Source organism: Hippocampus guttulatus, chromosome 7 (assembly GCF_054856545.1).
Source record: "Hippocampus guttulatus isolate MCC_2025c chromosome 7, RoL_Hgut_1.0, whole genome shotgun sequence".
Lineage (NCBI taxonomy): Eukaryota > Metazoa > Chordata > Actinopteri > Syngnathiformes > Syngnathidae > Hippocampus > Hippocampus guttulatus.
In genome coordinates this window covers 14,881,884-14,909,279 of record NC_141267.1, presented here as the reverse complement: position 1 = coordinate 14,909,279, position 27,396 = coordinate 14,881,884, and the positions used below count along the sequence as shown (strand labels likewise).

General features: G+C 48.4%; 61 non-coding genes across 61 annotated transcripts; all 61 read left to right on the top strand.

Annotated features, from left to right (window-relative positions):
* The first annotated feature begins 1,899 nt into the window (after positions 1 to 1,899).
* Positions 1,900 to 1,973, top strand: trnai-aau (transfer RNA isoleucine (anticodon AAU)). The gene has a single exon. It is a non-coding gene; the product is annotated as a tRNA-Ile (tRNA).
* Positions 1,974 to 2,226: 253 nt separating this feature from the next.
* On the top strand, positions 2,227 to 2,300 carry trnai-aau (transfer RNA isoleucine (anticodon AAU)). The gene has a single exon. It is a non-coding gene; the product is annotated as a tRNA-Ile (tRNA).
* A 258-nt stretch (positions 2,301 to 2,558) lies between these two features.
* trnai-aau (transfer RNA isoleucine (anticodon AAU)) lies at positions 2,559 to 2,632 on the top strand. The gene has a single exon. It is a non-coding gene; the product is annotated as a tRNA-Ile (tRNA).
* A 253-nt stretch (positions 2,633 to 2,885) lies between these two features.
* Positions 2,886 to 2,959, top strand: trnai-aau (transfer RNA isoleucine (anticodon AAU)). Its single transcript has one exon. It is a non-coding gene; the product is annotated as a tRNA-Ile (tRNA).
* A 258-nt stretch (positions 2,960 to 3,217) lies between these two features.
* On the top strand, positions 3,218 to 3,291 carry trnai-aau (transfer RNA isoleucine (anticodon AAU)). Its single transcript has one exon. It is a non-coding gene; the product is annotated as a tRNA-Ile (tRNA).
* A 247-nt stretch (positions 3,292 to 3,538) lies between these two features.
* trnai-aau (transfer RNA isoleucine (anticodon AAU)) lies at positions 3,539 to 3,612 on the top strand. Its single transcript has one exon. It is a non-coding gene; the product is annotated as a tRNA-Ile (tRNA).
* A 242-nt stretch (positions 3,613 to 3,854) lies between these two features.
* trnai-aau (transfer RNA isoleucine (anticodon AAU)) lies at positions 3,855 to 3,928 on the top strand. The gene has a single exon. It is a non-coding gene; the product is annotated as a tRNA-Ile (tRNA).
* A 253-nt stretch (positions 3,929 to 4,181) lies between these two features.
* Positions 4,182 to 4,255, top strand: trnai-aau (transfer RNA isoleucine (anticodon AAU)). Its single transcript has one exon. It is a non-coding gene; the product is annotated as a tRNA-Ile (tRNA).
* A 248-nt stretch (positions 4,256 to 4,503) lies between these two features.
* trnai-aau (transfer RNA isoleucine (anticodon AAU)) lies at positions 4,504 to 4,577 on the top strand. Its single transcript has one exon. It is a non-coding gene; the product is annotated as a tRNA-Ile (tRNA).
* A 590-nt stretch (positions 4,578 to 5,167) lies between these two features.
* trnai-aau (transfer RNA isoleucine (anticodon AAU)) lies at positions 5,168 to 5,241 on the top strand. Its single transcript has one exon. It is a non-coding gene; the product is annotated as a tRNA-Ile (tRNA).
* A 253-nt stretch (positions 5,242 to 5,494) lies between these two features.
* trnai-aau (transfer RNA isoleucine (anticodon AAU)) lies at positions 5,495 to 5,568 on the top strand. The gene has a single exon. It is a non-coding gene; the product is annotated as a tRNA-Ile (tRNA).
* Positions 5,569 to 5,826: 258 nt separating this feature from the next.
* trnai-aau (transfer RNA isoleucine (anticodon AAU)) lies at positions 5,827 to 5,900 on the top strand. Its single transcript has one exon. It is a non-coding gene; the product is annotated as a tRNA-Ile (tRNA).
* Positions 5,901 to 6,153: 253 nt separating this feature from the next.
* On the top strand, positions 6,154 to 6,227 carry trnai-aau (transfer RNA isoleucine (anticodon AAU)). Its single transcript has one exon. It is a non-coding gene; the product is annotated as a tRNA-Ile (tRNA).
* A 256-nt stretch (positions 6,228 to 6,483) lies between these two features.
* On the top strand, positions 6,484 to 6,557 carry trnai-aau (transfer RNA isoleucine (anticodon AAU)). The gene has a single exon. It is a non-coding gene; the product is annotated as a tRNA-Ile (tRNA).
* Positions 6,558 to 7,018: 461 nt separating this feature from the next.
* Positions 7,019 to 7,092, top strand: trnai-aau (transfer RNA isoleucine (anticodon AAU)). Its single transcript has one exon. It is a non-coding gene; the product is annotated as a tRNA-Ile (tRNA).
* Positions 7,093 to 7,345: 253 nt separating this feature from the next.
* Positions 7,346 to 7,419, top strand: trnai-aau (transfer RNA isoleucine (anticodon AAU)). The gene has a single exon. It is a non-coding gene; the product is annotated as a tRNA-Ile (tRNA).
* Positions 7,420 to 7,672: 253 nt separating this feature from the next.
* trnai-aau (transfer RNA isoleucine (anticodon AAU)) lies at positions 7,673 to 7,746 on the top strand. Its single transcript has one exon. It is a non-coding gene; the product is annotated as a tRNA-Ile (tRNA).
* Positions 7,747 to 8,004: 258 nt separating this feature from the next.
* On the top strand, positions 8,005 to 8,078 carry trnai-aau (transfer RNA isoleucine (anticodon AAU)). Its single transcript has one exon. It is a non-coding gene; the product is annotated as a tRNA-Ile (tRNA).
* Positions 8,079 to 8,331: 253 nt separating this feature from the next.
* trnai-aau (transfer RNA isoleucine (anticodon AAU)) lies at positions 8,332 to 8,405 on the top strand. Its single transcript has one exon. It is a non-coding gene; the product is annotated as a tRNA-Ile (tRNA).
* A 256-nt stretch (positions 8,406 to 8,661) lies between these two features.
* On the top strand, positions 8,662 to 8,735 carry trnai-aau (transfer RNA isoleucine (anticodon AAU)). The gene has a single exon. It is a non-coding gene; the product is annotated as a tRNA-Ile (tRNA).
* Positions 8,736 to 9,196: 461 nt separating this feature from the next.
* On the top strand, positions 9,197 to 9,270 carry trnai-aau (transfer RNA isoleucine (anticodon AAU)). The gene has a single exon. It is a non-coding gene; the product is annotated as a tRNA-Ile (tRNA).
* A 253-nt stretch (positions 9,271 to 9,523) lies between these two features.
* trnai-aau (transfer RNA isoleucine (anticodon AAU)) lies at positions 9,524 to 9,597 on the top strand. Its single transcript has one exon. It is a non-coding gene; the product is annotated as a tRNA-Ile (tRNA).
* A 253-nt stretch (positions 9,598 to 9,850) lies between these two features.
* trnai-aau (transfer RNA isoleucine (anticodon AAU)) lies at positions 9,851 to 9,924 on the top strand. The gene has a single exon. It is a non-coding gene; the product is annotated as a tRNA-Ile (tRNA).
* Positions 9,925 to 10,182: 258 nt separating this feature from the next.
* Positions 10,183 to 10,256, top strand: trnai-aau (transfer RNA isoleucine (anticodon AAU)). Its single transcript has one exon. It is a non-coding gene; the product is annotated as a tRNA-Ile (tRNA).
* Positions 10,257 to 10,509: 253 nt separating this feature from the next.
* On the top strand, positions 10,510 to 10,583 carry trnai-aau (transfer RNA isoleucine (anticodon AAU)). Its single transcript has one exon. It is a non-coding gene; the product is annotated as a tRNA-Ile (tRNA).
* A 256-nt stretch (positions 10,584 to 10,839) lies between these two features.
* trnai-aau (transfer RNA isoleucine (anticodon AAU)) lies at positions 10,840 to 10,913 on the top strand. Its single transcript has one exon. It is a non-coding gene; the product is annotated as a tRNA-Ile (tRNA).
* A 461-nt stretch (positions 10,914 to 11,374) lies between these two features.
* trnai-aau (transfer RNA isoleucine (anticodon AAU)) lies at positions 11,375 to 11,448 on the top strand. Its single transcript has one exon. It is a non-coding gene; the product is annotated as a tRNA-Ile (tRNA).
* A 253-nt stretch (positions 11,449 to 11,701) lies between these two features.
* Positions 11,702 to 11,775, top strand: trnai-aau (transfer RNA isoleucine (anticodon AAU)). Its single transcript has one exon. It is a non-coding gene; the product is annotated as a tRNA-Ile (tRNA).
* Positions 11,776 to 12,033: 258 nt separating this feature from the next.
* On the top strand, positions 12,034 to 12,107 carry trnai-aau (transfer RNA isoleucine (anticodon AAU)). Its single transcript has one exon. It is a non-coding gene; the product is annotated as a tRNA-Ile (tRNA).
* Positions 12,108 to 12,365: 258 nt separating this feature from the next.
* On the top strand, positions 12,366 to 12,439 carry trnai-aau (transfer RNA isoleucine (anticodon AAU)). The gene has a single exon. It is a non-coding gene; the product is annotated as a tRNA-Ile (tRNA).
* A 247-nt stretch (positions 12,440 to 12,686) lies between these two features.
* trnai-aau (transfer RNA isoleucine (anticodon AAU)) lies at positions 12,687 to 12,760 on the top strand. Its single transcript has one exon. It is a non-coding gene; the product is annotated as a tRNA-Ile (tRNA).
* Positions 12,761 to 13,012: 252 nt separating this feature from the next.
* On the top strand, positions 13,013 to 13,086 carry trnai-aau (transfer RNA isoleucine (anticodon AAU)). Its single transcript has one exon. It is a non-coding gene; the product is annotated as a tRNA-Ile (tRNA).
* Positions 13,087 to 13,339: 253 nt separating this feature from the next.
* trnai-aau (transfer RNA isoleucine (anticodon AAU)) lies at positions 13,340 to 13,413 on the top strand. The gene has a single exon. It is a non-coding gene; the product is annotated as a tRNA-Ile (tRNA).
* Positions 13,414 to 13,661: 248 nt separating this feature from the next.
* Positions 13,662 to 13,735, top strand: trnai-aau (transfer RNA isoleucine (anticodon AAU)). The gene has a single exon. It is a non-coding gene; the product is annotated as a tRNA-Ile (tRNA).
* A 590-nt stretch (positions 13,736 to 14,325) lies between these two features.
* Positions 14,326 to 14,399, top strand: trnai-aau (transfer RNA isoleucine (anticodon AAU)). Its single transcript has one exon. It is a non-coding gene; the product is annotated as a tRNA-Ile (tRNA).
* A 253-nt stretch (positions 14,400 to 14,652) lies between these two features.
* trnai-aau (transfer RNA isoleucine (anticodon AAU)) lies at positions 14,653 to 14,726 on the top strand. Its single transcript has one exon. It is a non-coding gene; the product is annotated as a tRNA-Ile (tRNA).
* Positions 14,727 to 14,984: 258 nt separating this feature from the next.
* On the top strand, positions 14,985 to 15,058 carry trnai-aau (transfer RNA isoleucine (anticodon AAU)). The gene has a single exon. It is a non-coding gene; the product is annotated as a tRNA-Ile (tRNA).
* Positions 15,059 to 15,316: 258 nt separating this feature from the next.
* Positions 15,317 to 15,390, top strand: trnai-aau (transfer RNA isoleucine (anticodon AAU)). The gene has a single exon. It is a non-coding gene; the product is annotated as a tRNA-Ile (tRNA).
* Positions 15,391 to 15,637: 247 nt separating this feature from the next.
* On the top strand, positions 15,638 to 15,711 carry trnai-aau (transfer RNA isoleucine (anticodon AAU)). Its single transcript has one exon. It is a non-coding gene; the product is annotated as a tRNA-Ile (tRNA).
* A 252-nt stretch (positions 15,712 to 15,963) lies between these two features.
* trnai-aau (transfer RNA isoleucine (anticodon AAU)) lies at positions 15,964 to 16,037 on the top strand. Its single transcript has one exon. It is a non-coding gene; the product is annotated as a tRNA-Ile (tRNA).
* Positions 16,038 to 16,290: 253 nt separating this feature from the next.
* On the top strand, positions 16,291 to 16,364 carry trnai-aau (transfer RNA isoleucine (anticodon AAU)). Its single transcript has one exon. It is a non-coding gene; the product is annotated as a tRNA-Ile (tRNA).
* A 248-nt stretch (positions 16,365 to 16,612) lies between these two features.
* Positions 16,613 to 16,686, top strand: trnai-aau (transfer RNA isoleucine (anticodon AAU)). Its single transcript has one exon. It is a non-coding gene; the product is annotated as a tRNA-Ile (tRNA).
* A 590-nt stretch (positions 16,687 to 17,276) lies between these two features.
* On the top strand, positions 17,277 to 17,350 carry trnai-aau (transfer RNA isoleucine (anticodon AAU)). The gene has a single exon. It is a non-coding gene; the product is annotated as a tRNA-Ile (tRNA).
* A 247-nt stretch (positions 17,351 to 17,597) lies between these two features.
* On the top strand, positions 17,598 to 17,671 carry trnai-aau (transfer RNA isoleucine (anticodon AAU)). Its single transcript has one exon. It is a non-coding gene; the product is annotated as a tRNA-Ile (tRNA).
* Positions 17,672 to 17,919: 248 nt separating this feature from the next.
* trnai-aau (transfer RNA isoleucine (anticodon AAU)) lies at positions 17,920 to 17,993 on the top strand. Its single transcript has one exon. It is a non-coding gene; the product is annotated as a tRNA-Ile (tRNA).
* A 461-nt stretch (positions 17,994 to 18,454) lies between these two features.
* On the top strand, positions 18,455 to 18,528 carry trnai-aau (transfer RNA isoleucine (anticodon AAU)). Its single transcript has one exon. It is a non-coding gene; the product is annotated as a tRNA-Ile (tRNA).
* A 253-nt stretch (positions 18,529 to 18,781) lies between these two features.
* Positions 18,782 to 18,855, top strand: trnai-aau (transfer RNA isoleucine (anticodon AAU)). Its single transcript has one exon. It is a non-coding gene; the product is annotated as a tRNA-Ile (tRNA).
* Positions 18,856 to 19,113: 258 nt separating this feature from the next.
* trnai-aau (transfer RNA isoleucine (anticodon AAU)) lies at positions 19,114 to 19,187 on the top strand. Its single transcript has one exon. It is a non-coding gene; the product is annotated as a tRNA-Ile (tRNA).
* A 258-nt stretch (positions 19,188 to 19,445) lies between these two features.
* Positions 19,446 to 19,519, top strand: trnai-aau (transfer RNA isoleucine (anticodon AAU)). The gene has a single exon. It is a non-coding gene; the product is annotated as a tRNA-Ile (tRNA).
* A 247-nt stretch (positions 19,520 to 19,766) lies between these two features.
* On the top strand, positions 19,767 to 19,840 carry trnai-aau (transfer RNA isoleucine (anticodon AAU)). The gene has a single exon. It is a non-coding gene; the product is annotated as a tRNA-Ile (tRNA).
* A 252-nt stretch (positions 19,841 to 20,092) lies between these two features.
* trnai-aau (transfer RNA isoleucine (anticodon AAU)) lies at positions 20,093 to 20,166 on the top strand. Its single transcript has one exon. It is a non-coding gene; the product is annotated as a tRNA-Ile (tRNA).
* Positions 20,167 to 20,419: 253 nt separating this feature from the next.
* trnai-aau (transfer RNA isoleucine (anticodon AAU)) lies at positions 20,420 to 20,493 on the top strand. Its single transcript has one exon. It is a non-coding gene; the product is annotated as a tRNA-Ile (tRNA).
* A 590-nt stretch (positions 20,494 to 21,083) lies between these two features.
* Positions 21,084 to 21,157, top strand: trnai-aau (transfer RNA isoleucine (anticodon AAU)). Its single transcript has one exon. It is a non-coding gene; the product is annotated as a tRNA-Ile (tRNA).
* A 253-nt stretch (positions 21,158 to 21,410) lies between these two features.
* On the top strand, positions 21,411 to 21,484 carry trnai-aau (transfer RNA isoleucine (anticodon AAU)). Its single transcript has one exon. It is a non-coding gene; the product is annotated as a tRNA-Ile (tRNA).
* A 258-nt stretch (positions 21,485 to 21,742) lies between these two features.
* Positions 21,743 to 21,816, top strand: trnai-aau (transfer RNA isoleucine (anticodon AAU)). The gene has a single exon. It is a non-coding gene; the product is annotated as a tRNA-Ile (tRNA).
* Positions 21,817 to 22,064: 248 nt separating this feature from the next.
* trnai-aau (transfer RNA isoleucine (anticodon AAU)) lies at positions 22,065 to 22,138 on the top strand. Its single transcript has one exon. It is a non-coding gene; the product is annotated as a tRNA-Ile (tRNA).
* Positions 22,139 to 22,396: 258 nt separating this feature from the next.
* Positions 22,397 to 22,470, top strand: trnai-aau (transfer RNA isoleucine (anticodon AAU)). The gene has a single exon. It is a non-coding gene; the product is annotated as a tRNA-Ile (tRNA).
* Positions 22,471 to 22,728: 258 nt separating this feature from the next.
* trnai-aau (transfer RNA isoleucine (anticodon AAU)) lies at positions 22,729 to 22,802 on the top strand. The gene has a single exon. It is a non-coding gene; the product is annotated as a tRNA-Ile (tRNA).
* Positions 22,803 to 23,049: 247 nt separating this feature from the next.
* On the top strand, positions 23,050 to 23,123 carry trnai-aau (transfer RNA isoleucine (anticodon AAU)). Its single transcript has one exon. It is a non-coding gene; the product is annotated as a tRNA-Ile (tRNA).
* A 243-nt stretch (positions 23,124 to 23,366) lies between these two features.
* On the top strand, positions 23,367 to 23,440 carry trnai-aau (transfer RNA isoleucine (anticodon AAU)). Its single transcript has one exon. It is a non-coding gene; the product is annotated as a tRNA-Ile (tRNA).
* A 414-nt stretch (positions 23,441 to 23,854) lies between these two features.
* On the top strand, positions 23,855 to 23,928 carry trnai-aau (transfer RNA isoleucine (anticodon AAU)). Its single transcript has one exon. It is a non-coding gene; the product is annotated as a tRNA-Ile (tRNA).
* The last annotated feature ends 3,468 nt before the right edge of the window (positions 23,929 to 27,396 follow it).

Below are 27,396 nucleotides of genomic sequence, written 5' to 3'. Positions count from 1 at the left end.
CTTCATTGACAGACATGGGTGAGCGATTCGCACTCGCACTGAGAGAGAGAGAGAGATTGCCTCAGCTGCCACCACTAACTGAAAGCTGGTGGTTCCTTGCAGGATGGAGAGAAGCTCCAAAGAGTTGGGGGGGTTTTCTTGGTGTGATCTCCGATAAGACACATTGCTTTTTCACGCATACACACACGATGCAAGCACGCGACAGCAGCCGTTGCGGGGTGTAGTTATTGTTGTTGTGCTTGCTTGTCATAATGAGGGTTGGATCCGCACGGCAAAGCAAAGCGAGCCTACCTGTCATGCTGGTGTTAGCACGTGTTGTTTTCCATTGCTGTTTTATTTTTGACGTCAGTAGCCGTCACGCATGCTGACTGCTGCGCTGCAATTTGGCATGACATTTTGTATATCTGTTCACCTCGTCCCGCTCGCTGACAGCAAAACACTGCGCCCACATATCAGCAGTTTTTAATTGCCTTCAAATAGCAACATTGTTAAAAGAAAAAATTTTTTACAAATCGGCGTGCATAAGTTGTGTTTCTAAACAGTATTCAATTTCATTGTAAAAAAAAAAAGATAAAAGATGTCTTTAATTTATTAAACTTGGAATTCAAACCCTGAACCACAGAATTGTGAAGCAGATTTGCTCATAAGGACATAATATCATATTATGTGTTATTTTGTAGAACTGTACAGCAGATTATAGTTTGTAATTAAAATTATTGCAATGAAACATGCAATGAAGACATTTAAAATGTCATTTATTTCAAAGGATAGTTTGATATTAATGGCCATTGCACACCAAGCGATGTGGCTGAAACGCAGTATGGGGTTCAGCAACTACATTCTCTGAGCGGTCGACCATCAGCCTCTGCCTCTGTTGTGAATCGCCGGTAAATCGCTTCAATTCGCAGATGTAACAGCCAATAAAAACAATGTGCCTCGTGATTGGCCGGGGACCTGTCCAGAATAGAACTCAATTTAGCTCAGCTAGGCTCCAGCTTACCTGCAACCCTAATAAGAACAAGTGCAATTGAAAATAGCTGAATAGAATGAACACAAGGCTCTTTGTAAAGGCAGATAATGTAATGAAAGTTTTGTTCCGATCAGCCCGCCAAAAAACCTCAACAGATTTCCATGCCTTCACCCAGACGTTTGATGAGGGGGTGCCATATGTCTGTGCGAGTGTACACAACCTGTTTACACAGTTAGCAGGGTTTATTTTAACCATGACCTCTGGGCCGTGTCGCCGGGTCAAGCTGCGAGGTTGCTCACAGGCGCACAGACGCAGGCACACTGATGGCGTTGGACAGCTGAACACTCTCAACTGTGACATGTATGTGAATGTGAATGTGTGTGTGTGTGTGCGCATGCGTGCGTGTGGGTGTGTGCCATCTCTAGTCAAGTGTGTGTGTCTGAGAAGAATATCAAAGGTTCCCCTCACAGCTGCATAAATATCCACCAGGTAATGTCTCAAACAGAGAGCCACTCTGTTCTTCGTACAAACAGAAAATAGACAAAAGACAACAAGGAACCTGCTGACCGTGTCAACACAGCGCTCCCCCCAAACAGTCTGCAAAAAAACCAAAAACAAAACAAAAAAAACTTTCCACTGCAGATGGAGCTTTTGTCTCAGCCAAATGCCCCCGTACGGGCCATGTCCTTTAGCAACTGAGCTCAAGCGATTTCAAGTCCCTCCTGTCAAGATTGGACAGGACCAATGACAACATCGCTTGGCGATCATATACAGTCTTGGTCACCTTTTACAAGGATGTGTGCTTACCCCATACCTGTCTGCAGTGTATTTTACTTGAGCAGAGTCCGATGTCCAGACGCTGCCAGCAATCCAACGCAACCACCAGACTTCGTTTGCATCCGTAGTCAGCGACTTCAAGAAGCGCACGTGGCCGGTTAGCTCAGTTGGTTAGAGCGTGGTGCTAATAACGCCAAGGTTGCGGGTTTGACCCCCGTATGGGCCATGTCCTTTAGCGACCGAGCTCAAGCGATTTCAAGTCCTTCATGTCATGATTGGACAGGACCACTGACAACATCAATTGGCGATCATTTCCAGTCTTGGTCACATTTTACAAAGATCTGTGCTTGCCCCATGCCTGTCTGCAGTGTATTTTACTTGAGCAGAGTTTGAAATGGTCCGATGTCCAGACGCTGCCAGCAATGCAAACCACCAGACTTCGTTTGCATCCGTAGTCAGCGACTTCAAGAAGCACATGTGGCCGGTTAGCTCAGTTGGCTAGAGCGTGGTGGTAATAACGCCAAGGTCACAGGTTCGACCCCTGTACGGGCCATTTCCTTTAGCGACCTCGCTCAAGCGATTTCAAGTCCTTGATGTCATGATTGGACACGACCAATGACAACATCGCTTGACGATCATTTCCAATCTTGGTCACATTTGACATACATGTGCACTTCCCCAATGCCTCTCTGCAGTGTATTTTACTTGAGCAGAGTTTGAAATGGTCCGATGTCCAGACGCTGCCAGCAATCCAATGGTAACCACCAGACCTCATTTGCATCCGTAGTCGGCGACTTACAGAAGCGCACGTGGCCGGCTAGCTCAGTTGGTTAGAGCGTGGTGCTAATAACGCCAAGGTCACGGGTTCGACCCCCGTACAGGCCATGTCCTTTAGCGACAGAAGTGATTTCAAGTCAATAATGTCATTATGAGACACGAGCTACGCTCACATTATTTGGCGATCATCTGCAGTCTTGGTAGAATTTTACAAGTATGTGTGCTTCCCTCATACCTGTCTGCCATGTACTTTATTTGAGCAGAGTTTGAAATGGTCAGATGTCCAGACGCTGACAGCAATCCAGTGGTAACCACCGGACTTCATTTGCATCCGTAGTCAGCGACTTCAAGAAGCGCACGTGGCCGGTTAGCTCAGTTGGTTAGAGCGTGGTGCTAATAACGCCAAGGTTGCGGGTTTGACCCCTGTACGGGCCATGTCCTTTAGCAACCGAGCTCAAGCGATTTCAAGTCCTTCATGTCATGATTGGACAGGAATAATGACAACATCGCTTGACAATCATTTCCAATCTTGGTCACATTTGACAATAATGTGCGCTTGCCCCAGGCCTGTCTGCAGTGTACTTTACTTGAGCAGCTTTTGAAATGGTCCGATGTCCAGATGCTGCCTGCAATCCAATGGTAACCACCAGACCTCATTTGCATCCGTAGTCAGCGACTTCAAGAAGCGCACGTGGCCGGTTAGCTCAGTTGGTTAGAGCGTGGTGCTAATAACGCCAAGGTCACGGGTTTGACCCCCGTACAGGCCATGTCCTTTAGCGACAGAAGTGATTTCAAGTCAATAATGTCATTATGAAACACGAGCTACGCTTACATCACTTGGCGATCATCTGCAGTCTTCGTAGAGTTTTACAAGTATGTGTGCTTCCCTCATACCTGTCTGCCATGTACTTTATTTGAGCAGAGTTTTAAATGGTCCGATGTCCACATGCTGCCATTAATGCAAACCACCAGACTTCGTTTGCATCCGTAGTCGCGACTTCAAAACGCACACGTGGCCGGTTAGCTCAGTTGGTTAGAGCGTGGTGCTAATAACGCCAAGGTCATGGGTTCGACCCCCGTACGGGCCATGTCCTTTAGCGACCGATTTCAAGTCCTTCATGTCATGATTGGACAGGACCACTGACAATATCAATTGGCGATCATTTCCAGTCTTGGTCACATTTTACAAAGATCTGTGCTTGCCCCATGCCTGTCTGCAGTGTATTTTACTTGGGCAGAGTTTGAAATGGTCCGATGTCCAGACGCTCCCAGCAATGCAAACCACCAGACTTCGTTTGCATCCGTAGTCGCGACTTCAAAAAGCACACGTGGCCGGTTAGCTCAGTTGGTTAGAGTGTGGTGCTAATAACGCCAAGGTCACGGGTTTGACCCCCGTACGGGCCATGTCCTTTAGCGACCGAGCTCAAGCGATTTCAAGTCCTTCATGTCATGATTGGACAGGACCACTGACAATATCAATTGGCGATCATTTCCAGTCTTGGTCACATTTTACAAAGATCTGTGCTTGCCCCATGCCTGTCTGCAGTGTATTTTACTTGGGCAGAGTTTGAAATGGTCCGATGTCCAGACGCTGCCAGCAATACAAACCACCAGACTTCGTTTGCATCTGTAGTCAGTGACTTCGAGAAGCACACGTGGCCGGTTAGCTCAGTTGGTTAGAGCGTGGTGCTAATAACGCCAAGGTCACGGGTTCGACCCCCGTACGGGCCATGTCCTTTAGGGACAGAAGTGATTTCAAGTCAATAATGTTATTATGAGACACGAGCTACGCTCACATCACTTGGCGATCATCAGCAGTCTTGGTAGAGTTTTACAAGTATGTGTGCTTCCCTCATACCTGTCTGCCATGTACTTTATTTGAGCAGAGTTTGAAATGGTCCGATGTTCAGACGCTGAAAGCAATGCAAACCACCAGACTTCGTTTGCATCCATAGTCAGTGACTTCAAGAAGCGCACGTGGCCGGTTAGCTCAGTTGGCTAGAGCGTGGTGCTAATAACGCCAAGGTCACGGGTTCGACCCCCGTACGGGCCATGTCCTTTAGCGACCGAGCTCAAGCGATTTCAAGTCCTTCAAGTCATGATTGGACAGGAATAATGACAACATCGCTTGACGATCATTTCCAATCTTGGTCACATTTGACAATAATGTGCGCTTGCCCCAGGCCTGTCTGCAGTGTACTTTACTTGAGCAGCGTTTGAAATGGTCCGATGTCCAGACGCTGCCAGCAATCCCATGGAAACCACCAGACTTCGTTTGCATCCGTAGTCGGCGACTTCAAGCAGTGCACGTGGCCGGTTAGCTCAGTTGTTTAGAGTGTGGTGCTAATCATGCCAAGGTCATGGGTTCGACCCCCGTACGGGCCATGTCCTTTAGCGACTGAGCTCAAGCGATTTCAAGTCCTTTGTGTCATGATTGGACACGACCAATGACAACATCAATTGGCGATCATTTCCAGTCTTGGTCACATTTTACAAGGATGTGTGCTTGCCTCATGCCTGTCTGCAGTGTACTTTACTTGAGCAGAGTTTGAAATGGTCCGATGTCCAGACGCTGCCAGCAATCCAATGGTAACCACCAGACTTCGTTTGCATCCGTAGTCGGCGACTTCAAGAAATGCATGTGGCCGGTTAGCTCAGTTGGTTAGAGCGTGGTGCTAATAACGCCAAGGCCACGGGTTCGATCCCCGTACTGGCCATGTCCTTTAGCGACAGAAGTGATTTCAAGTCAATAATGTCATTATGAGACACGAGCTCCGCTCACATTACTTGGCGATCATCTGCAGTCTTCGTAGAGTTTTACAAGTATGTGTGCTTCCCTCATACCTGTCTGCCATGTACTTTATTTGAGCAGAGTTTGAAATGGTCAGATGTCCAGACGCTGACAGCAATCCAGTGGTAACCACCGGACTTCATTTGCATCCGTAGTCGGCGACTTCAAGCAGTGCACGTGGCCGGTTAGCTCAGTTGGTTAGAGCGTGGTGCTAATCATGCCAAGGTCATGGGATCGACCCCCGTACGGGCCATGTCCTTTAGCGACTGAGCTCAAGCGATTTCAAGTCCTTTGTGTCATGATTGGACACGACCAATGACAACATCAATTGGCGATCATTTCCAGTCTTGGTCACATTTTACAAGGATGTGTGCTTGCCTCATGCCTGTCTGCAGTGTACTTTACTTGAGCAGAGTTTGAAATGGTCCGATGTCCAGACGCTGCCAGCAATCCAATGGTAACCACCAGACTTCGTTTGCATCCGTAGTCGGCGACTTCAAGAAATGCATGTGGCCGGTTAGCTCAGTTGGTTAGAGCGTGGTGCTAATAACGCCAAGGTGACGGGTTCGACCCCCGTACGGGCCATGTCCTTTAGCGACAGAAGTGATTTCAAGTCAATAATGTCATTATGAGACACGAGCTCCGCTCACATTACTTTGCGATCATCTGCAGTCTTCGTAGAGTTTTACAAGTATGTGTGCTTCCCTCATACCTGTCTGCCATGTACTTTATTTGAGCAGAGTTTGAAATGGTCAGATGTCCAGACGCTGACAGCAATCCAGTGGTAACCACCGGACTTCATTTGCATCCGTAGTCAGCGACTTCAAAAAGCGCACGTGGCGGGTTAGCTCAGTTGTTTAGAGCGTGGTGCTAATAACGCCAAGGTCACGGGTTCGACCCCCGTACGGGCCATGTCCTTTAGCGACCGAGCTCAAGCGATTTCAAGTCCTTCATGTCATGATTGGACAGGACCAATGACACTGTTGCTTGGCGATCATTTCCAGTCTTAGTCACATTTTACAAGGATGTGTTTGCCTCATGCCTGTCTGCAGTGTATTTTACTTGAGCAGAGTTTGAAATGGTCCGATGTCCAGACGCTGCCAGCAATCCAATGGTAACCACCAGACTTCGTTTGCATCCGTAGTCGGCGACTTCAAGCAATGCTCGTGGCCGGTTAGCTCAGTTGGTTAGAGCGTGGTGCTAATAACGCCAAGGCCACGGGTTCGATCCCCGTACCGGCCATGTCCTTTAGCGACAGAAGTGATTTCAAGTCAATAATGTCATTATGAGACACGAGCTCCGCTCACATTACTTGGTGATCATCTGCAGTCTTCGTAGAGTTTTACAAGTATGTGTGCTTCCCTCATACCTGTCTGCCATGTACTTTATTTGAGCAGAGTTTGAAATGGTCAGATGTCCAGATGCTGACAGCAATCCAGTGGTAACCACCGGACTTCATTTGCATCCGTAGTCAGCGACTTCAAAAAGCGCACATGAGACACGAGCTCCGCTCACATCACTTGGCGATCATCTGCAGTCTTCGTAGAGTTTCACAAGGATGTGTGCTTGCCTCATGCCTGTCTGCAGTGTACTTTACTTGAGCAGAGTTTGAAATGGTCCGATGTCCAGACGCTGCCAGCAATCCAATGGTAACCACCAGACTTCGTTTGCATCCGTAGTCGGCGACTTCAAGAAATGCATGTGGCCGGTTAGCTCAGTTGGTTAGAGCGTGGTGCTAATAACGCCAAGGTCACGGGTTCGACCCCCGTACGGGCCATGTCCTTTAGCGACAGAAGTGATTTCAAGTCAATAATGTCATTATGAGACACGAGCTCCGCTCACATTACTTGGCGATCATCTGCAGTCTTCGTAGAGTTTTACAAGTATGTCTGCTTCCCTCATACCTGTCTGCCATGTACTTTACTTGAGCAGCGTTTGAAATGGTCCGATGTCCAGACGCTGCCAGCAATCCAATGGTAACCACCAGACTTCGTTTGCATCCGTAGTCGGCGACTTCAAGCAATGCTCGTGGCCGGTTAGCTCAGTTGGTTAGAGCGTGGTGCTAATAACGCCAAGGTCACGGGTTCGACCCCCGTACGGGCCATGTCCTTTAGGGACAGAAGTGATTTCAAGTCAATAATGTCATTATGAGACATGAGCTATGCTCACATCACTTGGTGATCATCTGCAATCTTGGTAGAGTTTTACAAGTATGTCTGCTTCCCTCATACCTGTCTGCCATGTACTTTACTTGAGCAGCGTTTGAAATGGTCCGATGTCCAGACGCTGCCAGCAATCCCACGGAAACCACCAGACTTCATTTGCATCCGTAGTCGGCGACTTCAAGCAGTGCACGTGGCCGGTTAGCTCAGTTGGTTAGAGCGTGGTGCTAATCATGCCAAGGTCATGGGATCGACCCCCGTACGGGCCATGTCCTTTAGCGACTGAGCTCAAGCGATTTCAAGTCCTTTGTGTCATGATTGGACACGACCAATGACAACATCAATTGGCGATCATTTCCAGTCTTGGTCACATTTTACAAGGATGTGTGCTTGCCTCATGCCTGTCTGCAGTGTACTTTACTTGAGCAGAGTTTGAAATGGTCCGATGTCCAGACGCTGCCAGCAATCCAATGGTAACCACCAGACTTCGTTTGCATCCGTAGTCGGCGACTTCAAGAAATGCATGTGGCCGGTTAGCTCAGTTGGTTAGAGCGTGGTGCTAATAACGCCAAGGTGACGGGTTCGACCCCCGTACGGGCCATGTCCTTTAGCGACAGAAGTGATTTCAAGTCAATAATGTCATTATGAGACACGAGCTCCGCTCACATTACTTTGCGATCATCTGCAGTCTTCGTAGAGTTTTACAAGTATGTGTGCTTCCCTCATACCTGTCTGCCATGTACTTTATTTGAGCAGAGTTTGAAATGGTCAGATGTCCAGACGCTGACAGCAATCCAGTGGTAACCACCGGACTTCATTTGCATCCGTAGTCAGCGACTTCAAAAAGCGCACGTGGCGGGTTAGCTCAGTTGTTTAGAGCGTGGTGCTAATAACGCCAAGGTCACGGGTTCGACCCCCGTACGGGCCATGTCCTTTAGCGACCGAGCTCAAGCGATTTCAAGTCCTTCATGTCATGATTGGACAGGACCAATGACACTGTTGCTTGGCGATCATTTCCAGTCTTAGTCACATTTTACAAGGATGTGTTTGCCTCATGCCTGTCTGCAGTGTATTTTACTTGAGCAGAGTTTGAAATGGTCCGATGTCCAGACGCTGCCAGCAATCCAATGGTAACCACCAGACTTCGTTTGCATCCGTAGTCGGCGACTTCAAGCAATGCTCGTGGCCGGTTAGCTCAGTTGGTTAGAGCGTGGTGCTAATAACGCCAAGGCCACGGGTTCGATCCCCGTACCGGCCATGTCCTTTAGCGACAGAAGTGATTTCAAGTCAATAATGTCATTATGAGACACGAGCTCCGCTCACATTACTTGGTGATCATCTGCAGTCTTCGTAGAGTTTTACAAGTATGTGTGCTTCCCTCATACCTGTCTGCCATGTACTTTATTTGAGCAGAGTTTGAAATGGTCAGATGTCCAGACGCTGACAGCAATCCAGTGGTAACCACCGGACTTCATTTGCATCCGTAGTCAGCGACTTCAAAAAGCGCACATGAGACACGAGCTCCGCTCACATCACTTGGCGATCATCTGCAGTCTTCGTAGAGTTTCACAAGGATGTGTGCTTGCCTCATGCCTGTCTGCAGTGTACTTTACTTGAGCAGAGTTTGAAATGGTCCGATGTCCAGACGCTGCCAGCAATCCAATGGTAACCACCAGACTTCGTTTGCATCCGTAGTCGGCGACTTCAAGAAATGCATGTGGCCGGTTAGCTCAGTTGGTTAGAGCGTGGTGCTAATAACGCCAAGGTCACGGGTTCGACCCCCGTACGGGCCATGTCCTTTAGCGACAGAAGTGATTTCAAGTCAATAATGTCATTATGAGACACGAGCTCCGCTCACATTACTTGGCGATCATCTGCAGTCTTCGTAGAGTTTTACAAGTATGTCTGCTTCCCTCATACCTGTCTGCCATGTACTTTACTTGAGCAGCGTTTGAAATGGTCCGATGTCCAGACGCTGCCAGCAATCCAATGGTAACCACCAGACTTCGTTTGCATCCGTAGTCGGCGACTTCAAGCAATGCTCGTGGCCGGTTAGCTCAGTTGGTTAGAGCGTGGTGCTAATAACGCCAAGGTCACGGGTTCGACCCCCGTACGGGCCATGTCCTTTAGGGACAGAAGTGATTTCAAGTCAATAATGTCATTATGAGACATGAGCTATGCTCACATCACTTGGTGATCATCTGCAATCTTGGTAGAGTTTTACAAGTATGTCTGCTTCCCTCATACCTGTCTGCCATGTACTTTACTTGAGCAGCGTTTGAAATGGTCCGATGTCCAGACGCTGCCAGCAATCCCACGGAAACCACCAGACTTCATTTGCATCCGTAGTCGGCGACTTCAAGCAGTGCACGTGGCCGGTTAGCTCAGTTGGTTAGAGCGTGGTGCTAATCATGCCAAGGTCATGGGATCGACCCCCGTACGGGCCATGTCCTTTAGCGACTGAGCTCAAGCGATTTCAAGTCCTTTGTGTCATGATTGGACACGACCAATGACAACATCAATTGGCGATCATTTCCAGTCTTGGTCACATTTTACAAGGATGTGTGCTTGCCTCATGCCTGTCTGCAGTGTACTTTACTTGAGCAGAGTTTGAAATGGTCCGATGTCCAGACGCTGCCAGCAATCCAATGGTAACCACCAGACTTCGTTTGCATCCGTAGTCGGCGACTTCAAGAAATGCATGTGGCCGGTTAGCTCAGTTGGTTAGAGCGTGGTGCTAATAACGCCAAGGTGACGGGTTCGACCCCCGTACGGGCCATGTCCTTTAGCGACAGAAGTGATTTCAAGTCAATAATGTCATTATGAGACACGAGCTCCGCTCACATTACTTTGCGATCATCTGCAGTCTTCGTAGAGTTTTACAAGTATGTGTGCTTCCCTCATACCTGTCTGCCATGTACTTTATTTGAGCAGAGTTTGAAATGGTCAGTTGTCCAGACGCTGACAGCAATCCAGTGGTAACCACCGGACTTCATTTGCATCCGTAGTCAGCGACTTCAAAAAGCGCACGTGGCGGGTTAGCTCAGTTGTTTAGAGCGTGGTGCTAATAACGCCAAGGTCACGGGTTCGACCCCCGTACGGGCCATGTCCTTTAGCGACCGAGCTCAAGCGATTTCAAGTCCTTCATGTCATGATTGGACAGGACCAATGACACTGTTGCTTGGCGATCATTTCCAGTCTTAGTCACATTTTACAAGGATGTGTTTGCCTCATGCCTGTCTGCAGTGTATTTTACTTGAGCAGAGTTTGAAATGGTCCGATGTCCAGACGCTGCCAGCAATCCAATGGTAACCACCAGACTTCGTTTGCATCCGTAGTCGGCGACTTCAAGCAATGCTCGTGGCCGGTTAGCTCAGTTGGTTAGAGCGTGGTGCTAATAACGCCAAGGCCACGGGTTCGATCCCCGTACCGGCCATGTCCTTTAGCGACAGAAGTGATTTCAAGTCAATAATGTCATTATGAGACACGAGCTCCGCTCACATTACTTGGCGATCATCTGCAGTCTTCGTAGAGTTTTACAAGTATGTGTGCTTCCCTCATACCTGTCTGCCATGTACTTTATTTGAGCAGAGTTTGAAATGGTCAGATGTCCAGACGCTGACAGCAATCCAGTGGTAACCACCGGACTTCATTTGCATCCGTAGTCAGCGACTTCAAAAAGCGCACATGAGACACGAGCTCCGCTCACATCACTTGGCGATCATCTGCAGTCTTCGTAGAGTTTCACAAGGATGTGTGCTTGCCTCATGCCTGTCTGCAGTGTACTTTACTTGAGCAGAGTTTGAAATGGTCCGATGTCCAGACGCTGCCAGCAATCCAATGGTAACCACCAGACTTCGTTTGCATCCGTAGTCGGCGACTTCAAGAAATGCATGTGGCCGGTTAGCTCAGTTGGTTAGAGCGTGGTGCTAATAACGCCAAGGTCACGGGTTCGACCCCCGTACGGGCCATGTCCTTTAGCGACAGAAGTGATTTCAAGTCAATAATGTCATTATGAGACACGAGCTCCGCTCACATTACTTGGCGATCATCTGCAGTCTTCGTAGAGTTTTACAAGTATGTGTGCTTCCCTCATACCTGTCTGCCATGTACTTAATTTGAGCAGAGTTTGAAATGGTCAGATGTCCAGACGCTGACAGCAATCCAGTGGTAACCACCGGACTTCATTTGCATCAGTAGTCAGCGACTTCAAAAAGCGCACGTGGCCGGTTAGCTCAGTTGGTTAGAGCGTGGTGCTAATAACGCCGAGGTCACGGGTTCGACCCCCGTACGGGCCATGTCCTTTAGCGACCGAGCTCAAGCGATTTCAAGTCCTTCATGTCATGATTGGACAGGACCAATGACACTGTTGCTTGGCGATCATTTCCAGTCTTAGTCACATTTTACAAGGATGTGTGCTTGCCTCATGCCTGTCTGCAGTGTATTTTACTTGAGCAGAGTTTGAAATGGTCCGATGTCCAGACGCTGCCAGCAATCCCATGGAAACCACCAGACTTCGTTTGCATCCGTAGTCGGCGACTTGAAGAAGCGCACGTGGCCGGTTAGCTCAGTTGGTTAGAGCGTGGTGCTAATAACGCCAAGGTCACGGGTTCGACCCCCGTACGGGCCATGTCCTGAAGCGACCGAGCTCAAGCGATTTCAAGTCCTTCATGTCATGATTGGACAGGACCAATGACACTCACGCTCGGCGATCTTTTCCAGTCTTGGTCACATTTTACAAGGATGTCTGCTTGCCTCATGCCTGTCTGCAGTGTATTTTACTTGAGCAGAGTTTGAAATGGTCCGATGTCCAGACGCTGCCAGCAATCCAATGGTAACCACCAGACTTCGTTTGCATCCGTAGTCGGCGACTTCAAGCAATGCTCGTGGCCGGTTAGCTCAGTTGGTTAGAGCGTGGTGCTAATAACGCCAAGGCCACGGGTTCGACCCCCGTACCGGCCATGTCCTTTAGCGACAGAAGTGATTTCAAGTCAATAATGTCATTATGAAACACGAGCTACGCTTACATCACTTGGCGATCATCTGCAGTCTTAGTAGAGTTATACAAGTATGTGTGCTTCCCTCATACCTGTCTGCCATGTACTTTATTTGAGCAGAGTTTTAAATGGTCCGATGTCCACATGCTGCCATTAATGCAAACCACCAGACTTCGTTTGCATCCGTAGTCGCGACTTCAAATTGCACACGTGGCCGGTTAGCTCAGTTGGTTAGAGCGTGGTGCTAATAACGCCAAGGTCATGGGTTCGACCCCCGTACGGGCCATGTCCTTTAGCGACCGAGCTCAAGCGATTTCAAGTCCTTCATGTCATGATTGGACAGGACCACTGACAATATCAATTGGCGATCATTTCCAGTCTTGGTCACATTTTACAAAGATCTGTGCTTGCCCCATGCCTGTCTGCAGTGTATTTTACTTGGGCAGAGTTTGAAATGGGCCGATGTCCAGACGCTCCCAGCAATGCAAACCACCAGACTTCGTTTGCATCCGTAGTCGCGACTTCAAAAAGCACACGTGGCCGGTTAGCTCAGTTGGTTAGAGTGTGGTGCTAATAACGCCAAGGTCACGGGTTTGACCCCCATACGGGCCATGTCCTTTAGCGACCGAGCTCAAGCGATTTCAAGTCCTTCATGTCATGATTGGACAGGACCAATGACAACATCGCTTGACGATCATTTCCAATCTTGGTCACATTTGACATACATGTGCACTTCCCCAATGCCTCTCTGCAGTGTATTTTACTTGAGCAGAGTTTGAAATGGTCCGATGTCCAGACGCTGCCAGCAATACAAACCACCAGACTTCGTTTGCATCCGTAGTCAGCGACTTCGAGAAGCACACGTGGCCGGTTAGCTCAGTTGGTTAGAGCGTGGTGCTAATAACGCCAAGGTCACGGGTTCGACCCCCGTATGGGCCATGTCCTTTAGGGACAGAAGTGATTTCAAGTCAATAATGTTATTATGAGACATGAGCTACGCTCACATCACTTGGCGATCCTCTGCAGTCTTGGTAGAGTTTTACAAGTATGTGTGCTTCCCTCATACCTGTCTGCCATGTACTTTATTTGAGCAGAGTTTGAAATGGTCCGATGTTCAGACGCTGAAAGCAATGCAAACCACCAGACTTCGTTTGCATCCATAGTCAGCGACTTCAAGAAGCGCACGTGGCCGGTTAGCTCAGTTGGCTAGAGCGTGGTGCTAATAACGCCAAGGTCACGGGTTCGACCCCCGTACGGGCCATGTCCTTTAGCGACCGAGCTCAAGCGATTTCAAGTCCTTCAAGTCATGATTGGACAGGAATAATGACAACATCGCTGGACGATCATTTCCAATCTTGGTCACATTTGACATACATGTGCACTTCCCCAATGCCTCTCTGCAGTGTATTTTACTTGAGCAGCGTTTGAAATGGTCCGATGTCCAGACGCTGCCAGCAATCCCATGGAAACCACCAGACTTCGTTTGCATCCGTAGTCGGCGACTTCAAGCAGTGCACGTGGCCGGTTAGCTCAGTTGTTTAGAGTGTGGTGCTAATCATGCCAAGGTCATGGGTTCGACCCCCGTACGGGCCATGTCCTTTAGCGACCTCGCTCAAGCGATTTCAAGTCCTTCATGTCATGATTGGACACGACCAATGACAACATCGCTTGACGATCATTTCCAATCTTGGTCACATTTGACATACATGTGCACTTCCCCAATGCCTCTCTGCAGTGTATTTTACTTGAGCAGAGTTTGAAATGGTCCGATGTCCAGACGCTGCCAGCAATCCAATGGTAACCACCAGACTTCGTTTGCATCCGTAGTCGGCGACTTCAAGAAATGCATGTGGCCGGTTAGCTCAGTTGGTTAGAGCGTGGTGCTAATAACGCCAAGGTCACGGGTTCGACCCCCGTACGGGCCATGTCCTTTAGCGACAGAAGTGATTTCAAATCAATAATGTCATTATGAGACACGAGCTCCGCTCACATTACTTGGCGATCATCTGCAGTCTTCGTAGAGTTTTACAAGTATGTGTGCTTCCCTCATACCTGTCTGCCATGTACTTAATTTGAGCAGAGTTTGAAATGGTCAGATGTCCAGACGCTGACAGCAATCCAGTGGTAACCACCGGACTTCATTTGCATCCGTAGTCAGCGACTTCAAAAAGCGCACGTGGCCGGTTAGCTCAGTTGGTTAGAGCGTGGTGCTAATAACGCCGAGGTCACGGGTTCGACCCCCGTACGGGCCATGTCCTTTAGCGACCGAGCTCAAGCGATTTCAAGTCCTTCATGTCATGATTGGACAGGACCAATGACACTGTTGCTTGGCGATCATTTCCAGTCTTAGTCACATTTTACAAGGATGTGTGCTTGCCTCATGCCTGTCTGCAGTGTATTTTACTTGAGCAGAGTTTGAAATGGTCCGATGTCCAGACGCTGCCAGCAATCCCATGGAAACCACCAGACTTCGTTTGCATCCGTAGTCGGCGACTTGAAGAAGCGCACGTGGCCGGTTAGCTCAGTTGGTTAGAGCGTGGTGCTAATAACGCCGAGGTCACGGGTTCGACCCCCGTACGGGCCATGTCCTGAAGCGACCGAGCTCAAGCGATTTCAAGTCCTTCATGTCATGATTGGACAGGACCAATGACACTGACGCTCGGCGATCTTTTCCAGTCTTGGTCACATTTTACAAGGATGTCTGCTTGCCTCATGCCTGTCTGCAGTGTATTTTACTTGAGCAGAGTTTGAAATGGTCCGATGTCCAGACGCTGCCAGCAATCCAATGGTAACCACCAGACTTCGTTTGCATCCGTAGTCGGCGACTTCAAGCAATGCTCGTGGCCGGTTAGCTCAGTTGGTTAGAGCGTGGTGCTAATAACGCCAAGGCCACGGGTTCGACCCCTGTACCGGCCATGTCCTTTAGCGACAGAAGTGATTTCAAGTCAATAATGTCATTATGAAACACGAGCTACGCTTACATCACTTGGCGATCATCTGCAGTCTTAGTAGAGTTATACAAGTATGTGTGCTTCCCTCATACCTGTCTGCCATGTACTTTATTTGAGCAGAGTTTTAAATGGTCCGATGTCCACATGCTGCCATTAATGCAAACCACCAGACTTCGTTTGCATCCGTAGTCGCGACTTCAAATCGCACACGTGGCCGGTTAGCTCAGTTGGTTAGAGCGTGGTGCTAATAACGCCAAGGTCATGGGTTCGACCCCCGTACGGGCCATGTCCTTTAGCGACCGAGCTCAAGCGATTTCAAGTCCTTCATGTCATGATTGGACAGGACCACTGACAATATCAATTGGCGATCATTTCCAGTCTTGGTCACATTTTACAAAGATCTGTGCTTGCCCCATGCCTGTCTGCAGTGTATTTTACTTGGGCAGAGTTTGAAATGGGCCGATGTCCAGACGCTCCCAGCAATGCAAACCACCAGACTTCGTTTGCATCCGTAGTCGCGACTTCAAAAAGCACACGTGGCCGGTTAGCTCAGTTGGTTAGAGTGTGGTGCTAATAACGCTAAGGTCACGGGTTTGACCCCCATACGGGCCATGTCCTTTAGCGACCGAGCTCAAGCGATTTCAAGTCCTTCATGCCATGATTGGACAGGACCAATGACAACATCAATTGGCGATCATTTCCAGTCTTGGTCACATTTTACAAGGATGTGTGCTTCCCCCATGCCTGTCTGCAGTGTATTTTACTTGAGCAGAGTTTCAAATGGTCCGATGTCCAGACGCTGCCAGCAATACAAACCACCAGACTTCGTTTGCATCCGTAGTCAGCGACTTCGAGAAGCACACGTGGCTGGTTAGCTCAGTTGGTTAGAGCGTGGTGCTAATAACGCCAAGGTCACGGGTTCGACCACCGTACGGGCCATGTCCTTTAGGGACAGAAGTGATTTCAAGTCAATAATGTTATTATGAGACATGAGCTACGCTCACATCACTTGGCGATCCTCTGCAGTCTTGGTAGAGTTTTACAAGTATGTGTGCTTCCCTCATACCTGTCTGCCATGTACTTTATTTGAGCAGAGTTTGAAATGGTCCGATGTTCAGACGCTGAAAGCAATGCAAACCACCAGACTTCGTTTGCATCCATAGTCAGCGACTTCAAGAAGCGCACGTGGCCGGTTAGCTCAGTTGGCTAGAGCGTGGTGCTAATAACGCCAAGGTCACGGGTTCGACCCCCGTACGGGCCATGTCCTTCAGCGACCGAGCTCAAGCGATTTCAAGTCCTTCAAGTCATGATTGGACAGGAATAATGACAACATCGCTTGACGATCATTTCCAATCTTGGTCACATTTGACAATAATGTGCGCTTGCCCCAGGCCCGTCTGCAGTGTACTTTACTTGAGCAGCGTTTGAAATGGTCCGATGTCGAGACGCTGCCAGCAATCCCATGGAAACCACCAGACTTCGTTTGCATCCGTAGTCGGCGACTTCAAGCAGTGCACATGGCCGGTTAGCTCAGTTGTTTAGAGTGTGGTGCTAATCATGCCAAGGTCATGGGTTCGACCCCCGTACGGGCCATGTCCTTTAGCGACCGAGCTCAAGCGATTTCAAGTCCTTCATGTCATGATTGGACACGACCAATGACAACATCGCTTGACGATCATTTCCAATCTTGGTCACATTTGACATACATGTGCACTTCCCCAATGCCTCTCTGCAGTGTATTTTACTTGAGCAGAGTTTGAAATGGTCCGATGTCCAGACGCTGCCAGCAATCCAATGGTAACCACCAGACCTCATTTGCATCCGTAGTCAGCGACTTCAAGTAGCGCACGTGGCCGGTTAGCTCAGTTGGTTAGAGCGTGGTGCTAATAACGCCAAGGTCACGGGTTTGACCCCCGTACAGGCCATGTCCTTTAGCGACAGAAGTGATTTCAAGTCAATCATGTCATTATGAAACACGAGCTACGCTTACATCACTTGGCGATCATCTGCAGTCTTCGTAGAGTTTTACAAGTATGTGTGCTTCCCTCATACCTGTCTGCCATGTACTTTATTTGAGCAGAGTTTTGAATGGTCCGATGTCCACATGCTGCCATTAATGCAAACCACCAGACTTCGTTTGCATCCGTAGTCGCGACTTCAAAATGCACACGTGGCCGGTTAGCTCAGTTGCTTAGAGCGTGGTGCTAATAACGCCAAGGTCATGGGTTCGACCCCCGTACGGGCCATGTCCTTTAGCGACCGATTTCAAGTTCTTCATGTCATGATTGGACAGGACCACTGACAATATCAATTGGCGATCATTTCCAGTCTTGGTCACATTTTACAAAGATCTGTGCTTGCCCCATGCCTGTCTGCAGTGTATTTTACTTGAGCAGAGTTTGAAATGGTCCGATGTCCAGACGCTGCCAGCAATCCAATGGTAACCACCAGACTTCGTTTGCATCCGTAGTCGGCGACTTCAAGAAATGCATGTGGCCGGTTAGCTCAGTTGGTTAGAGCGTGGTGCTAATAACGCCAAGGTGACGGGTTCGACCCCCGTACGGGCCATGTCCTTTAGCGACAGAAGTGATTTCAAGTCAATAATGTCATTATGAGACACGAGCTCCGCTCACATTACTTGGCGATCATCTGCAGTCTTCGTAGAGTTTTACAAGTATGTGTGCTTCCCTCATACCTGTCTGCCATGTACTTTATTTGAGCAGAGTTTGAAATGGTCAGATGTCCAGACGCTGACAGCAATCCAGTGGTAACCACCGGACTTCATTTGCATCCGTAGTCAGCGACTTCAAAAAGCGCACATGAGACACGAGCTCCGCTCACATCACTTGGCGATCATCTGCAGTCTTCGTAGAGTTTCACAAGGATGTGTGCTTGCCTCATGCCTGTCTGCAGTGTACTTTACTTGAGCAGAGTTTGAAATGGTCCGATGTCCAGACGCTGCCAGCAATCCAATGGTAACCACCAGACTTCGTTTGCATCCGTAGTCGGCGACTTCAAGAAATGCATGTGGCCGGTTAGCTCAGTTGGTTAGAGCGTGGTGCTAATAACGCCAAGGTCACGGGTTCGACCCCCGTACGGGCCATGTCCTTTAGCGACAGAAGTGATTTCAAGTCAATAATGTCATTATGAGACACGAGCTCCGCTCACATTACTTGGCGATCATCTGCAGTCTTCGTAGAGTTTTACAAGTATGTGTGCTTCCCTCATACCTGTCTGCCATGTACTTAATTTGAGCAGAGTTTGAAATGGTCAGATGTCCAGACGCTGACAGCAATCCAGTGGTAACCACCGGACTTCATTTGCATCCGTAGTCAGCGACTTCAAAAAGCGCACGTGGCCGGTTAGCTCAGTTGGTTAGAGCGTGGTGCTAATAACGCCGAGGTCACGGGTTCGACCCCCGTACGGGCCATGTCCTTTAGCGACCGAGCTCAAGCGATTTCAAGTCCTTCATGTCATGATTGGACAGGACCAATGACACTGTTGCTTGGCGATCATTTCCAGTCTTAGTCACATTTTACAAGGATGTGTGCTTGCCTCATGCCTGTCTGCAGTGTATTTTACTTGAGCAGAGTTTGAAATGGTCCGATGTCCAGACGCTGCCAGCAATCCCATGGAAACCACCAGACTTCGTTTGCATCCGTAGTCGGCGACTTGAAGAAGCGCACGTGGCCGGTTAGCTCAGTTGGTTAGAGCGTGGTGCTAATAACGCCAAGGTCACGGGTTCGACCCCCGTACGGGCCATGTCCTGAAGCGACCGAGCTCAAGCGATTTCAAGTCCTTCATGTCATGATTGGACAGGACCAATGACACTCACGCTCGGCGATCTTTTCCAGTCTTGGTCACATTTTACAAGGATGTCTGCTTGCCTCATGCCTGTCTGCAGTGTATTTTACTTGAGCAGAGTTTGAAATGGTCCGATGTCCAGACGCTGCCAGCAATCCAATGGTAACCACCAGACTTCGTTTGCATCCGTAGTCGGCGACTTCAAGCAATGCTCGTGGCCGGTTAGCTCAGTTGGTTAGAGCGTGGTGCTAATAACGCCAAGGCCACGGGTTCGACCCCCGTACCGGCCATGTCCTTTAGCGACAGAAGTGATTTCAAGTCAATAATGTCATTATGAAACACGAGCTACGCTTACATCACTTGGCGATCATCTGCAGTCTTAGTAGAGTTATACAAGTATGTGTGCTTCCCTCATACCTGTCTGCCATGTACTTTATTTGAGCAGAGTTTTAAATGGTCCGATGTCCACATGCTGCCAATAATGCAAACCACCAGACTTCGTTTGCATCCGTAGTCGCGACTTCAAATCACACACGTGGCCGGTTAGCTCAGTTGGTTAGAGCGTGGTGCTAATAACGCCAAGGTCATGGGTTCGACCCCCGTACGGGCCATGTCCTTTAGCGACCGAGCTCAAGCGATTTCAAGTCCTTCATGTCATGATTGGACAGGACCACTGACAATATCAATTGGCGATCATTTCCAGTCTTGGTCACATTTTACAAAGATCTGTGCTTGCCCCATGCCTGTCTGCAGTGTATTTTACTTGGGCAGAGTTTGAAATGGGCCGATGTCCAGACGCTCCCAGCAATGCAAACCACCAGACTTCGTTTGCATCCGTAGTCGCGACTTCAAAAAGCACACGTGGCCGGTTAGCTCAGTTGGTTAGAGCGTGGTGCTAATAACGCCAAGGTCACGGGTTTGACCCCCATACGGGCCATGTCCTTTAGCGACCGAGCTCAAGCGATTTCAAGTCCTTCATGTCATGATTGGACAGGACCAATGACAACATCAATTGGCGATCATTTCCAGTCTTGGTCACATTTTACAAGGATTTGTGCTTCCCCCATGCCTGTCTGCAGTGTATTTTACTTGAGCAGAGTTTGAAATGGTCCGATGTCCAGACGCTGCCAGCAATACAAACCACCAGACTTCGTTTGCATCCGTAGTCAGCGACTTCGAGAAGCACACGTGGCCGGTTAGCTCAGTTGGTTAGAGCGTGGTGCTAATAACGACAAGGTCACGGGTTCGACCCCCGTACGGGCCATGTCCTTTAGCGACCGAGCTCAAGCGATTTCAAGTCCTTCAAGTAATGATTGGACAGGAATAATGACAACATCGCTTGACGATCATTTCCAATCTTGGTCACATTTGACAATAATGTGCGCTTGCCCCAGGCCTGTCTGCAGTGTACTTTACTTGAGCAGCGTTTGAAATGGTCCGATGTCCAGACGCTGCCAGCAATCCCATGGAAACCACCAGACTTCGTTTGCATCCGTAGTCGGCGACTTCAAGCAGTGCACGTGGCCGGTTAGCTCAGTTGTTTAGAGTGTGGTGCTAATCATGCCAAGGTCATGGGTTCGACCCCCGTACGGGCCATGTCCTTTAGCGACTGAGCTCAAGCGATTTCAAGTCCTTTGTGTCATGATTGGACACGACCAATGACAACATCAATTGGCGATCATTTCCAGTCTTGGTCACATTTTACAAGGATGTGTGCTTGCCTCATGCCTGTCTGCAGTGTACTTTACTTGAGCAGAGTTTGAAATGGTCCGATGTCCAGACGCTGCCAGCAATCCAATGGTAACCACCAGACTTCGTTTGCATCCGTAGTCGGCGACTTCAAGAAATGCATGTGGCCGGTTAGCTCAGTTGGTTAGAGCGTGGTGCTAATAACGCCAAGGTCACGGGTTCGACCCCCGTACGGGCCATGTCCTTTAGCGACAGAAGTGATTTCAAGTCAATAATGTCATTATGAGACACGAGCTCCGCTCACATTACTTGGCGATCATCTGCAGTCTTCGTAGAGTTTTACAAGTATGTGTGCTTCCCTCATACCTGTCTGCCATGTACTTTATTTGAGCAGAGTTTGAAATGGTCAGATGTCCAGACGCTGACAACAATCCAGTGGTAACCACCGGACTTCATTTGCATCCGTAGTCAGCGACTTCAAAAAGCGCACGTGGCCGGTTAGCTCAGTTGGTTAGAGCGTGGTGCTAATAACGCCAAGGTCACGGGTTCGACCCCCGTACGGGCCATGTCCTTTAGCGACCGAGCTCAAGCGATTTCAAGTCCCTCATGTCATGATTGGACAGGACCAATGACACTGTTGCTTGGCGATCATTTCCAGTCTTAGTCACATTTTACAAGGATATGTGCTTGCCTCATGCCTGTCTGCAGTGTATTTTACTTGAGCAGAGTTTGAAATGGTCCGATGTCCAGACGCTGCCAGCAATCCAATGGTAACCACCAGACTTCGTTTGCATCCGTAGTCGGCGACTTCAAGCAATGCTCGTGGCCGGTTAGCTCAGTTGGTTAGAGCGTGGTGCTAATAACGCCAAGGTCACGGGTTCGACCCCCGTACGGGCCATGTCCTTTAGGGACAGAAGTGATTTCAAGTCAATAATGTCATTATGAGACATGAGCTATGCTCACATCACTTGGCGATCATCTGCAGTCTTGGTAGAGTTTTACAAGTATGTCTGCTTCCCTCATACCTGTCTGCCATGTACTTTATTTGAGCAGAGTTTGAAATGGTCCGATGTCCAGACGCTGAAAGCAATGCAAACCACCAGACTTCGTTTGCATCCATAGTCAGCGACTTCAAGAAGCGCACGTGGCCGGTTAGCTCAGTTGGCTAGAGCGTGGTACTAATAACGCCAAGGTCACGGGTTCGACCCCCGTACGGGCCATGTCCTTTAGCGACCGAGCTCAAGCGATTTCAAGTCCTTCATGTCATGATTGGACAGGAATAATGACAACATCGCTTGACGATCATTTCCAATCTTGGTCACATTTGACAATAATGTGCGCTTGCCCCAGGCCTGTCTGCAGTGTACTTTACTTGAGCAGAGTTTGAAATGGTCCGATGTCCAGACGCTGCCAGCAATCCCATGGAAACCACCAGACTTCGTTTGCATCCGTAGTCGGCGACTTCAAGAAGCGCACGTGGCCGGTTAGCTCAGTTGGTTAGAGCGTGGTGCTAATAACGCCAAGGTCACGGGTTCGACCCCCGTACGGGCCATGTCCTTAAGCGACCGAGCTCAAGCGATTTCAAGTCCTTCATGTCATGATTGGACAGGACCAATGACACTATCGCTTGGCGATCTTTTCCAGTCTTGGTCACATTTTACAAGGATGTCTGCTTGCCTCATGCCTGTCTGCAGTATATTTTACTTGAGCAGAGTTTGAAATGGTCCGATCCCCACACGCTGCCAGCGATCCAATGGTAACCACCAGACTTCGTTTGCATCCGTAGTCAGCGACTTCAAGAAGCACACGTGGCCGGTTAGCTCAGTTGGTTAGAGCGTGGTGCTAATAACGCCAAGGTCACGGGTTCGACCCCTGTACAGGCCATGTCCTTTAGGGACAGAAGTGATTTCAAGTCAATAATGTCATTATGAGACACGAGCTACGCTCACATCACTTGGCGATCATCTGCAGTCTTGGTAGAGTTTTACAAGTATGTGTGCTTCCCTCATACCTGTCTGCCATGTACTTTATTTGAGCAGAGTTTGAAATGGTCCGATGTCCAGACGCTGCCAGCAATGCAAACCACCAGACTTCGTTTGCATCCGTAGTCAGCGACTTGAAGAACCCCCCCGGCCGTTTAGCTCAGTTGGTTAGAGCGTGGTGCTAATAACGCCAAGGTCACGGGTTCGACCCCCGTATGGGACATGTCCTTTTGCGACCGAGCTCAAGCAATTTCAAGTCATGATTGGACAGGACTCATGACAACATCGCTTGGCGATCATTTCCAGTCTCGGTCACATTTTACAAGGATGTGTGTTTGCCTCATACCTGTCTGCAGTGTATTTTACTTGAGCAGAGTTTGAAATGGTCCGATGTCCAGACGCTGCCAGCAATGCAAACCACCAGACTTCGTTTGCATCCGTAGTCAGCGCCTTCAAGAACCCCCCTGGCTGGTTAGCTCAGTTGGTTAGAGCGTGGTGCTAATAACGCCAAGGTCACGGGTTCGACCCCCGTACGGGCCATGTCCTTTAGCGACCGAGCTCAAGCGATTTCAAGTCCTTCATGTCATGATTGGACAGGACCAATGACACTATCGCTTGGCGATCATTTCCAGTCTTGGTCACATTTTACAAGGATGTGTGCTTGCCTCATGCCTGTCTGCAGTGTATTTTACTTGAGCAGAGTTTGAAATGGTCCGACGTCCAGAGGTCAAGTCAATTATGTCAATATGAGACAGTAGCTACGCTCAAATCGCTTGGTGATCATCTGCAGTTTTTGTAGCCTTTTACAAGTGTGTCCTTGTGTCCTTCCCTCATACCTGGCTGCAATGTACTTTATGAGCAGAGAATGAAATGGTCCTATGTCCAGATGCTGCTGCCAATCCAAACTATCAGACTTTGTTTGCATGCGTAGTCAGCGACTTTGAAAATTCATATGGCCGGTTAGCTCAGTTGGTTTGAGCGTGGTGCTAATAACGCCAAGGTCATGGGTTCGACCCCCGTACGGGCAATGTCTTTTCGCGACTGAGCTCAAGCGATTTCAAGTTCCTCATGTCAAGATTGGACAGGACCAATGACAACATCGCTTGGCGATCATACACCATCAGACTTCGTTTGCATCCATAGTTGACGACTTCAAAAGTGTATGTGGCTAGTTAGCTCAGTTCGTTGGAGCGTGGTGCTAATAACGCCAAGGTCACGGGTTCGACCTACGTACGGGTGATCTCCTTTAGCAACAGAAGCGAATACAAGTCCATTATGTCAATATGAGACAGTTGCTACGTTAACATCGCTTGGCCCCTGTACCCCAATGAGCAAAAGTGGAATAGAAAATGACCGGGTGGATGCAGTAACTGAATGGTGGTTCACAGTTTCACATACTCCAAAAACCCAGCAAACTGCATACAAAGTTCTCTGCGTATCATGAAGCTTTGTTGAAATGGTTTCCATTAAACTAGTGTCATGTGAACATGCCCTTCAGCCATTTGGAGACATGCCAAAGTCTTCCTCCTGGCCATTCATGAGAGACCACCAAACCTAACTTGTGCTCCTTTTGTGCGTTACATAGTCTCTTCATCTGTACGTGGTGATAATTGTGTGCGAATTGCTGCACTTTTCAATGCTTCATTTGGGAGCATGGCACATGGCTGTTGTGTGCAGGCAGATAAGGGGGAACCCTCCATGCATGAAGCACCATATATGGTGAATAAACAGTCAACAGTTATCTGGAGTAACTACAAAAAAAATGAATGAGCACAGGAAGACCCAGGCGGGCAGGAAGTGGCAGCTGATGCCATGGTAACAACGTGAAACCCGAAGCAGTGAGAAATACGCCTCGCTGGGCGCTCTTGACGTCACTTCTAGTAGCACTGACTCAAAGGCAGCAGCTGCGCGGCACACAAAGCTTTGTGGCGGCGCGCACACACAAAAATGATGAGAGACACAAAAAAATATTCTGCCTGTATTGTTCTTTCAAAAAACTCATTGTAGTGGAAAAGCCCCATATGTTCAGAAAGCACGGTGGAGGACAAAACGCAAGTGACAGCATTAAGAAAATCAGAGTGTATTTGAAAGATTGTGACTGATGAATATGCAAATGCTCATTGCCTTAATGCCATATTAGCAATATGGTCACAGCATATTTCTGGCTCTCGTACAGCTTAGAGATACATGTGTGTAACTGTGTGTGTTGTCATTGTTTGCATATTTCCCGATTTAAAATCTGCATTACAAACCATCAAGCGCCATGAAGTCAGAAACAATTAAGCATGTGCCACATATCAGAGGCTCATGCTAACAGTATAGTCTGGCCATTGGTTGAAAGGGTCTCTGGATCTTGGCCCAGCGGAGCTGACTGCGTCTTCGGGATCACAAACACCACACAGAAGGGGCAAAGCCAATATTCAAACCGAAACCTCAGAGGTGTAAAGCAGACGTGCTAGGTCGAGGCAGACAATCTTAAACATGAAAGGCGTTCAATATTTATGAGCAAAAATCCTCATGTGTGGGCAAAGCACACATCTCCCTGAATCAGTTGACTTGGATTGTGATGTGAACGAAATGCAGTCGAACAAATAAGTTCCTTAGCTGGTGAACAGGTCTAGTCTTGCCGACATCACTATCTCAAGCCGCTCCCGCCCTTTCCTTCGGAACCACTCGGGAAACATCGACACATATCAAGAAGTGTCTGTTCTTAGTCGTTTTTGCGAGGTCATGAGATTCCCGCCTTCATAGGATATCGTTTTGAGATGTCAAGTCAAGTCAAGCTTTATTGTCAAAGCTTGGTTGGTGAGACTGAATCTTAATGTGGGTGGTGCTCTTTGTTAAGATTATCAGAGGAGACAACACACCAAAAAAAAAAACCTGTTAAATGCCTGATTTTCATTATTTATGCGTGGGGTCTGTCACAGACAAGTCGTCTTTTAAGATTTGAAAAGTCATTCGGTGTGCAGCAAGGCCTTAGGGACAGTAGCCCAGATTGCGCTCATGCTGTTTCAAGTCTCGCGAGTGAATAACAGTCAGGAGGAAAGCGTTTGGCAATTATGCTAGGCTGACACCCACGTGGACCATTGATGAATGACACATTCTCGTCCGGTAAACCAGACTTTCTCTGGCAAAATGACAACTTGATTTGAGTGTTTATGCGAAACTGCCATGGCACTTCATTGCCGATTGCTCAATTTGTCAGCGCCAATGTCACTGGATCTGTTCTGGAAATAGTGTTAAAGGTTTAGGTACGTTCACACTTTTACACAATTTAGAGCCCACCCTTGCTGACCTGGGCCGAGAGGTGGCGCACACGCTGGACTGCTTGCCAGCTGGTCATAGGTCATTAAACAAATAACCCTCTCACGCCTGGGAAGAATTAAAAGTCGTCAGTGAAGCTAATGTGCATGTTGTGCAGGAAACGTAAGGAAGCCATAGTACATGGAGAAAACCCACAAGCATGGGGAGAACATGCAAAGTCAACACAGGAAGTCTGCAGCCAAGATTTGAGCCTGAACCTCAAAACTGTGAGGCAGATGTATTCACCATGCATCTACTGTACTGCACTGTATACAAATCAGCTTTCCATCATATGTCACTTTAAAAAAAGTTTGAACATGACCGTGCAGACATATTTTTTACCTAAATGAGCTAATTCACCTGTCCATTTAATAGATGTTTACCTTTTGTTGGCCATGGGGAAATAGAACTATGAAATACGAATACATTGGATCCCCCTGACAAATCGTGGCTGCCTTCTTCAGTTCCATTGTCTTATTATTACGCTCATATGACAATGGTAAAGACCGCACCGATTACAACCCCCATCCAGATGAGTTGTCAACACTGGGATTGGGGTGTGAGGGGGGATGTGGGTGGGGGAGCCAACTCTGGTGGTCCAACAAAGGGGGTCGCCACTAGACAGAAATATCACGCTGTCACATATTTAGGTCATGGCTCAAATGCAAGACGGCGGCGCCACCAACGCCCGCGGGGCCAAAGCATTTAACGTGTCCCTGCAATTATCTGAACTGAGTGCCCACAATTGGATGCAGCTGATCCATTTATATCCACCAATGACGCTTGGACTTTGTGCCAACCGGCGAGTCTTTCTTCTTTCCTTTCTGTCTTTAACACCAATTATCAGCACCTGTCAAAAAAAAAAAAAGAGTAAAAAGTGTCCAAGAGGAAGAGTCCCTCATGATTTGGCTCATCACTGCCTCATTAAAAACGCTGCACCCATGTAAAGGGGATTTGGGCTTTGTAATTAGGGGTAGTGTTAGAATTAGGCATCTATGGTTTTGAAAAGCAATATGAACTCATTATGGCAGCACTGTGATCGAGTGGTTAGCATGATCTAAAATTCTGGGTTTGAATTTTGGTTCTCCCCAAATGATAAAAAACATACGGTAGGTTCATTGATGTTAACCTAAATCCTAACACCTTCAAAGAAATTGTCATAGCATTTTTCTCCATTGCGCCGCTTCCTGTAC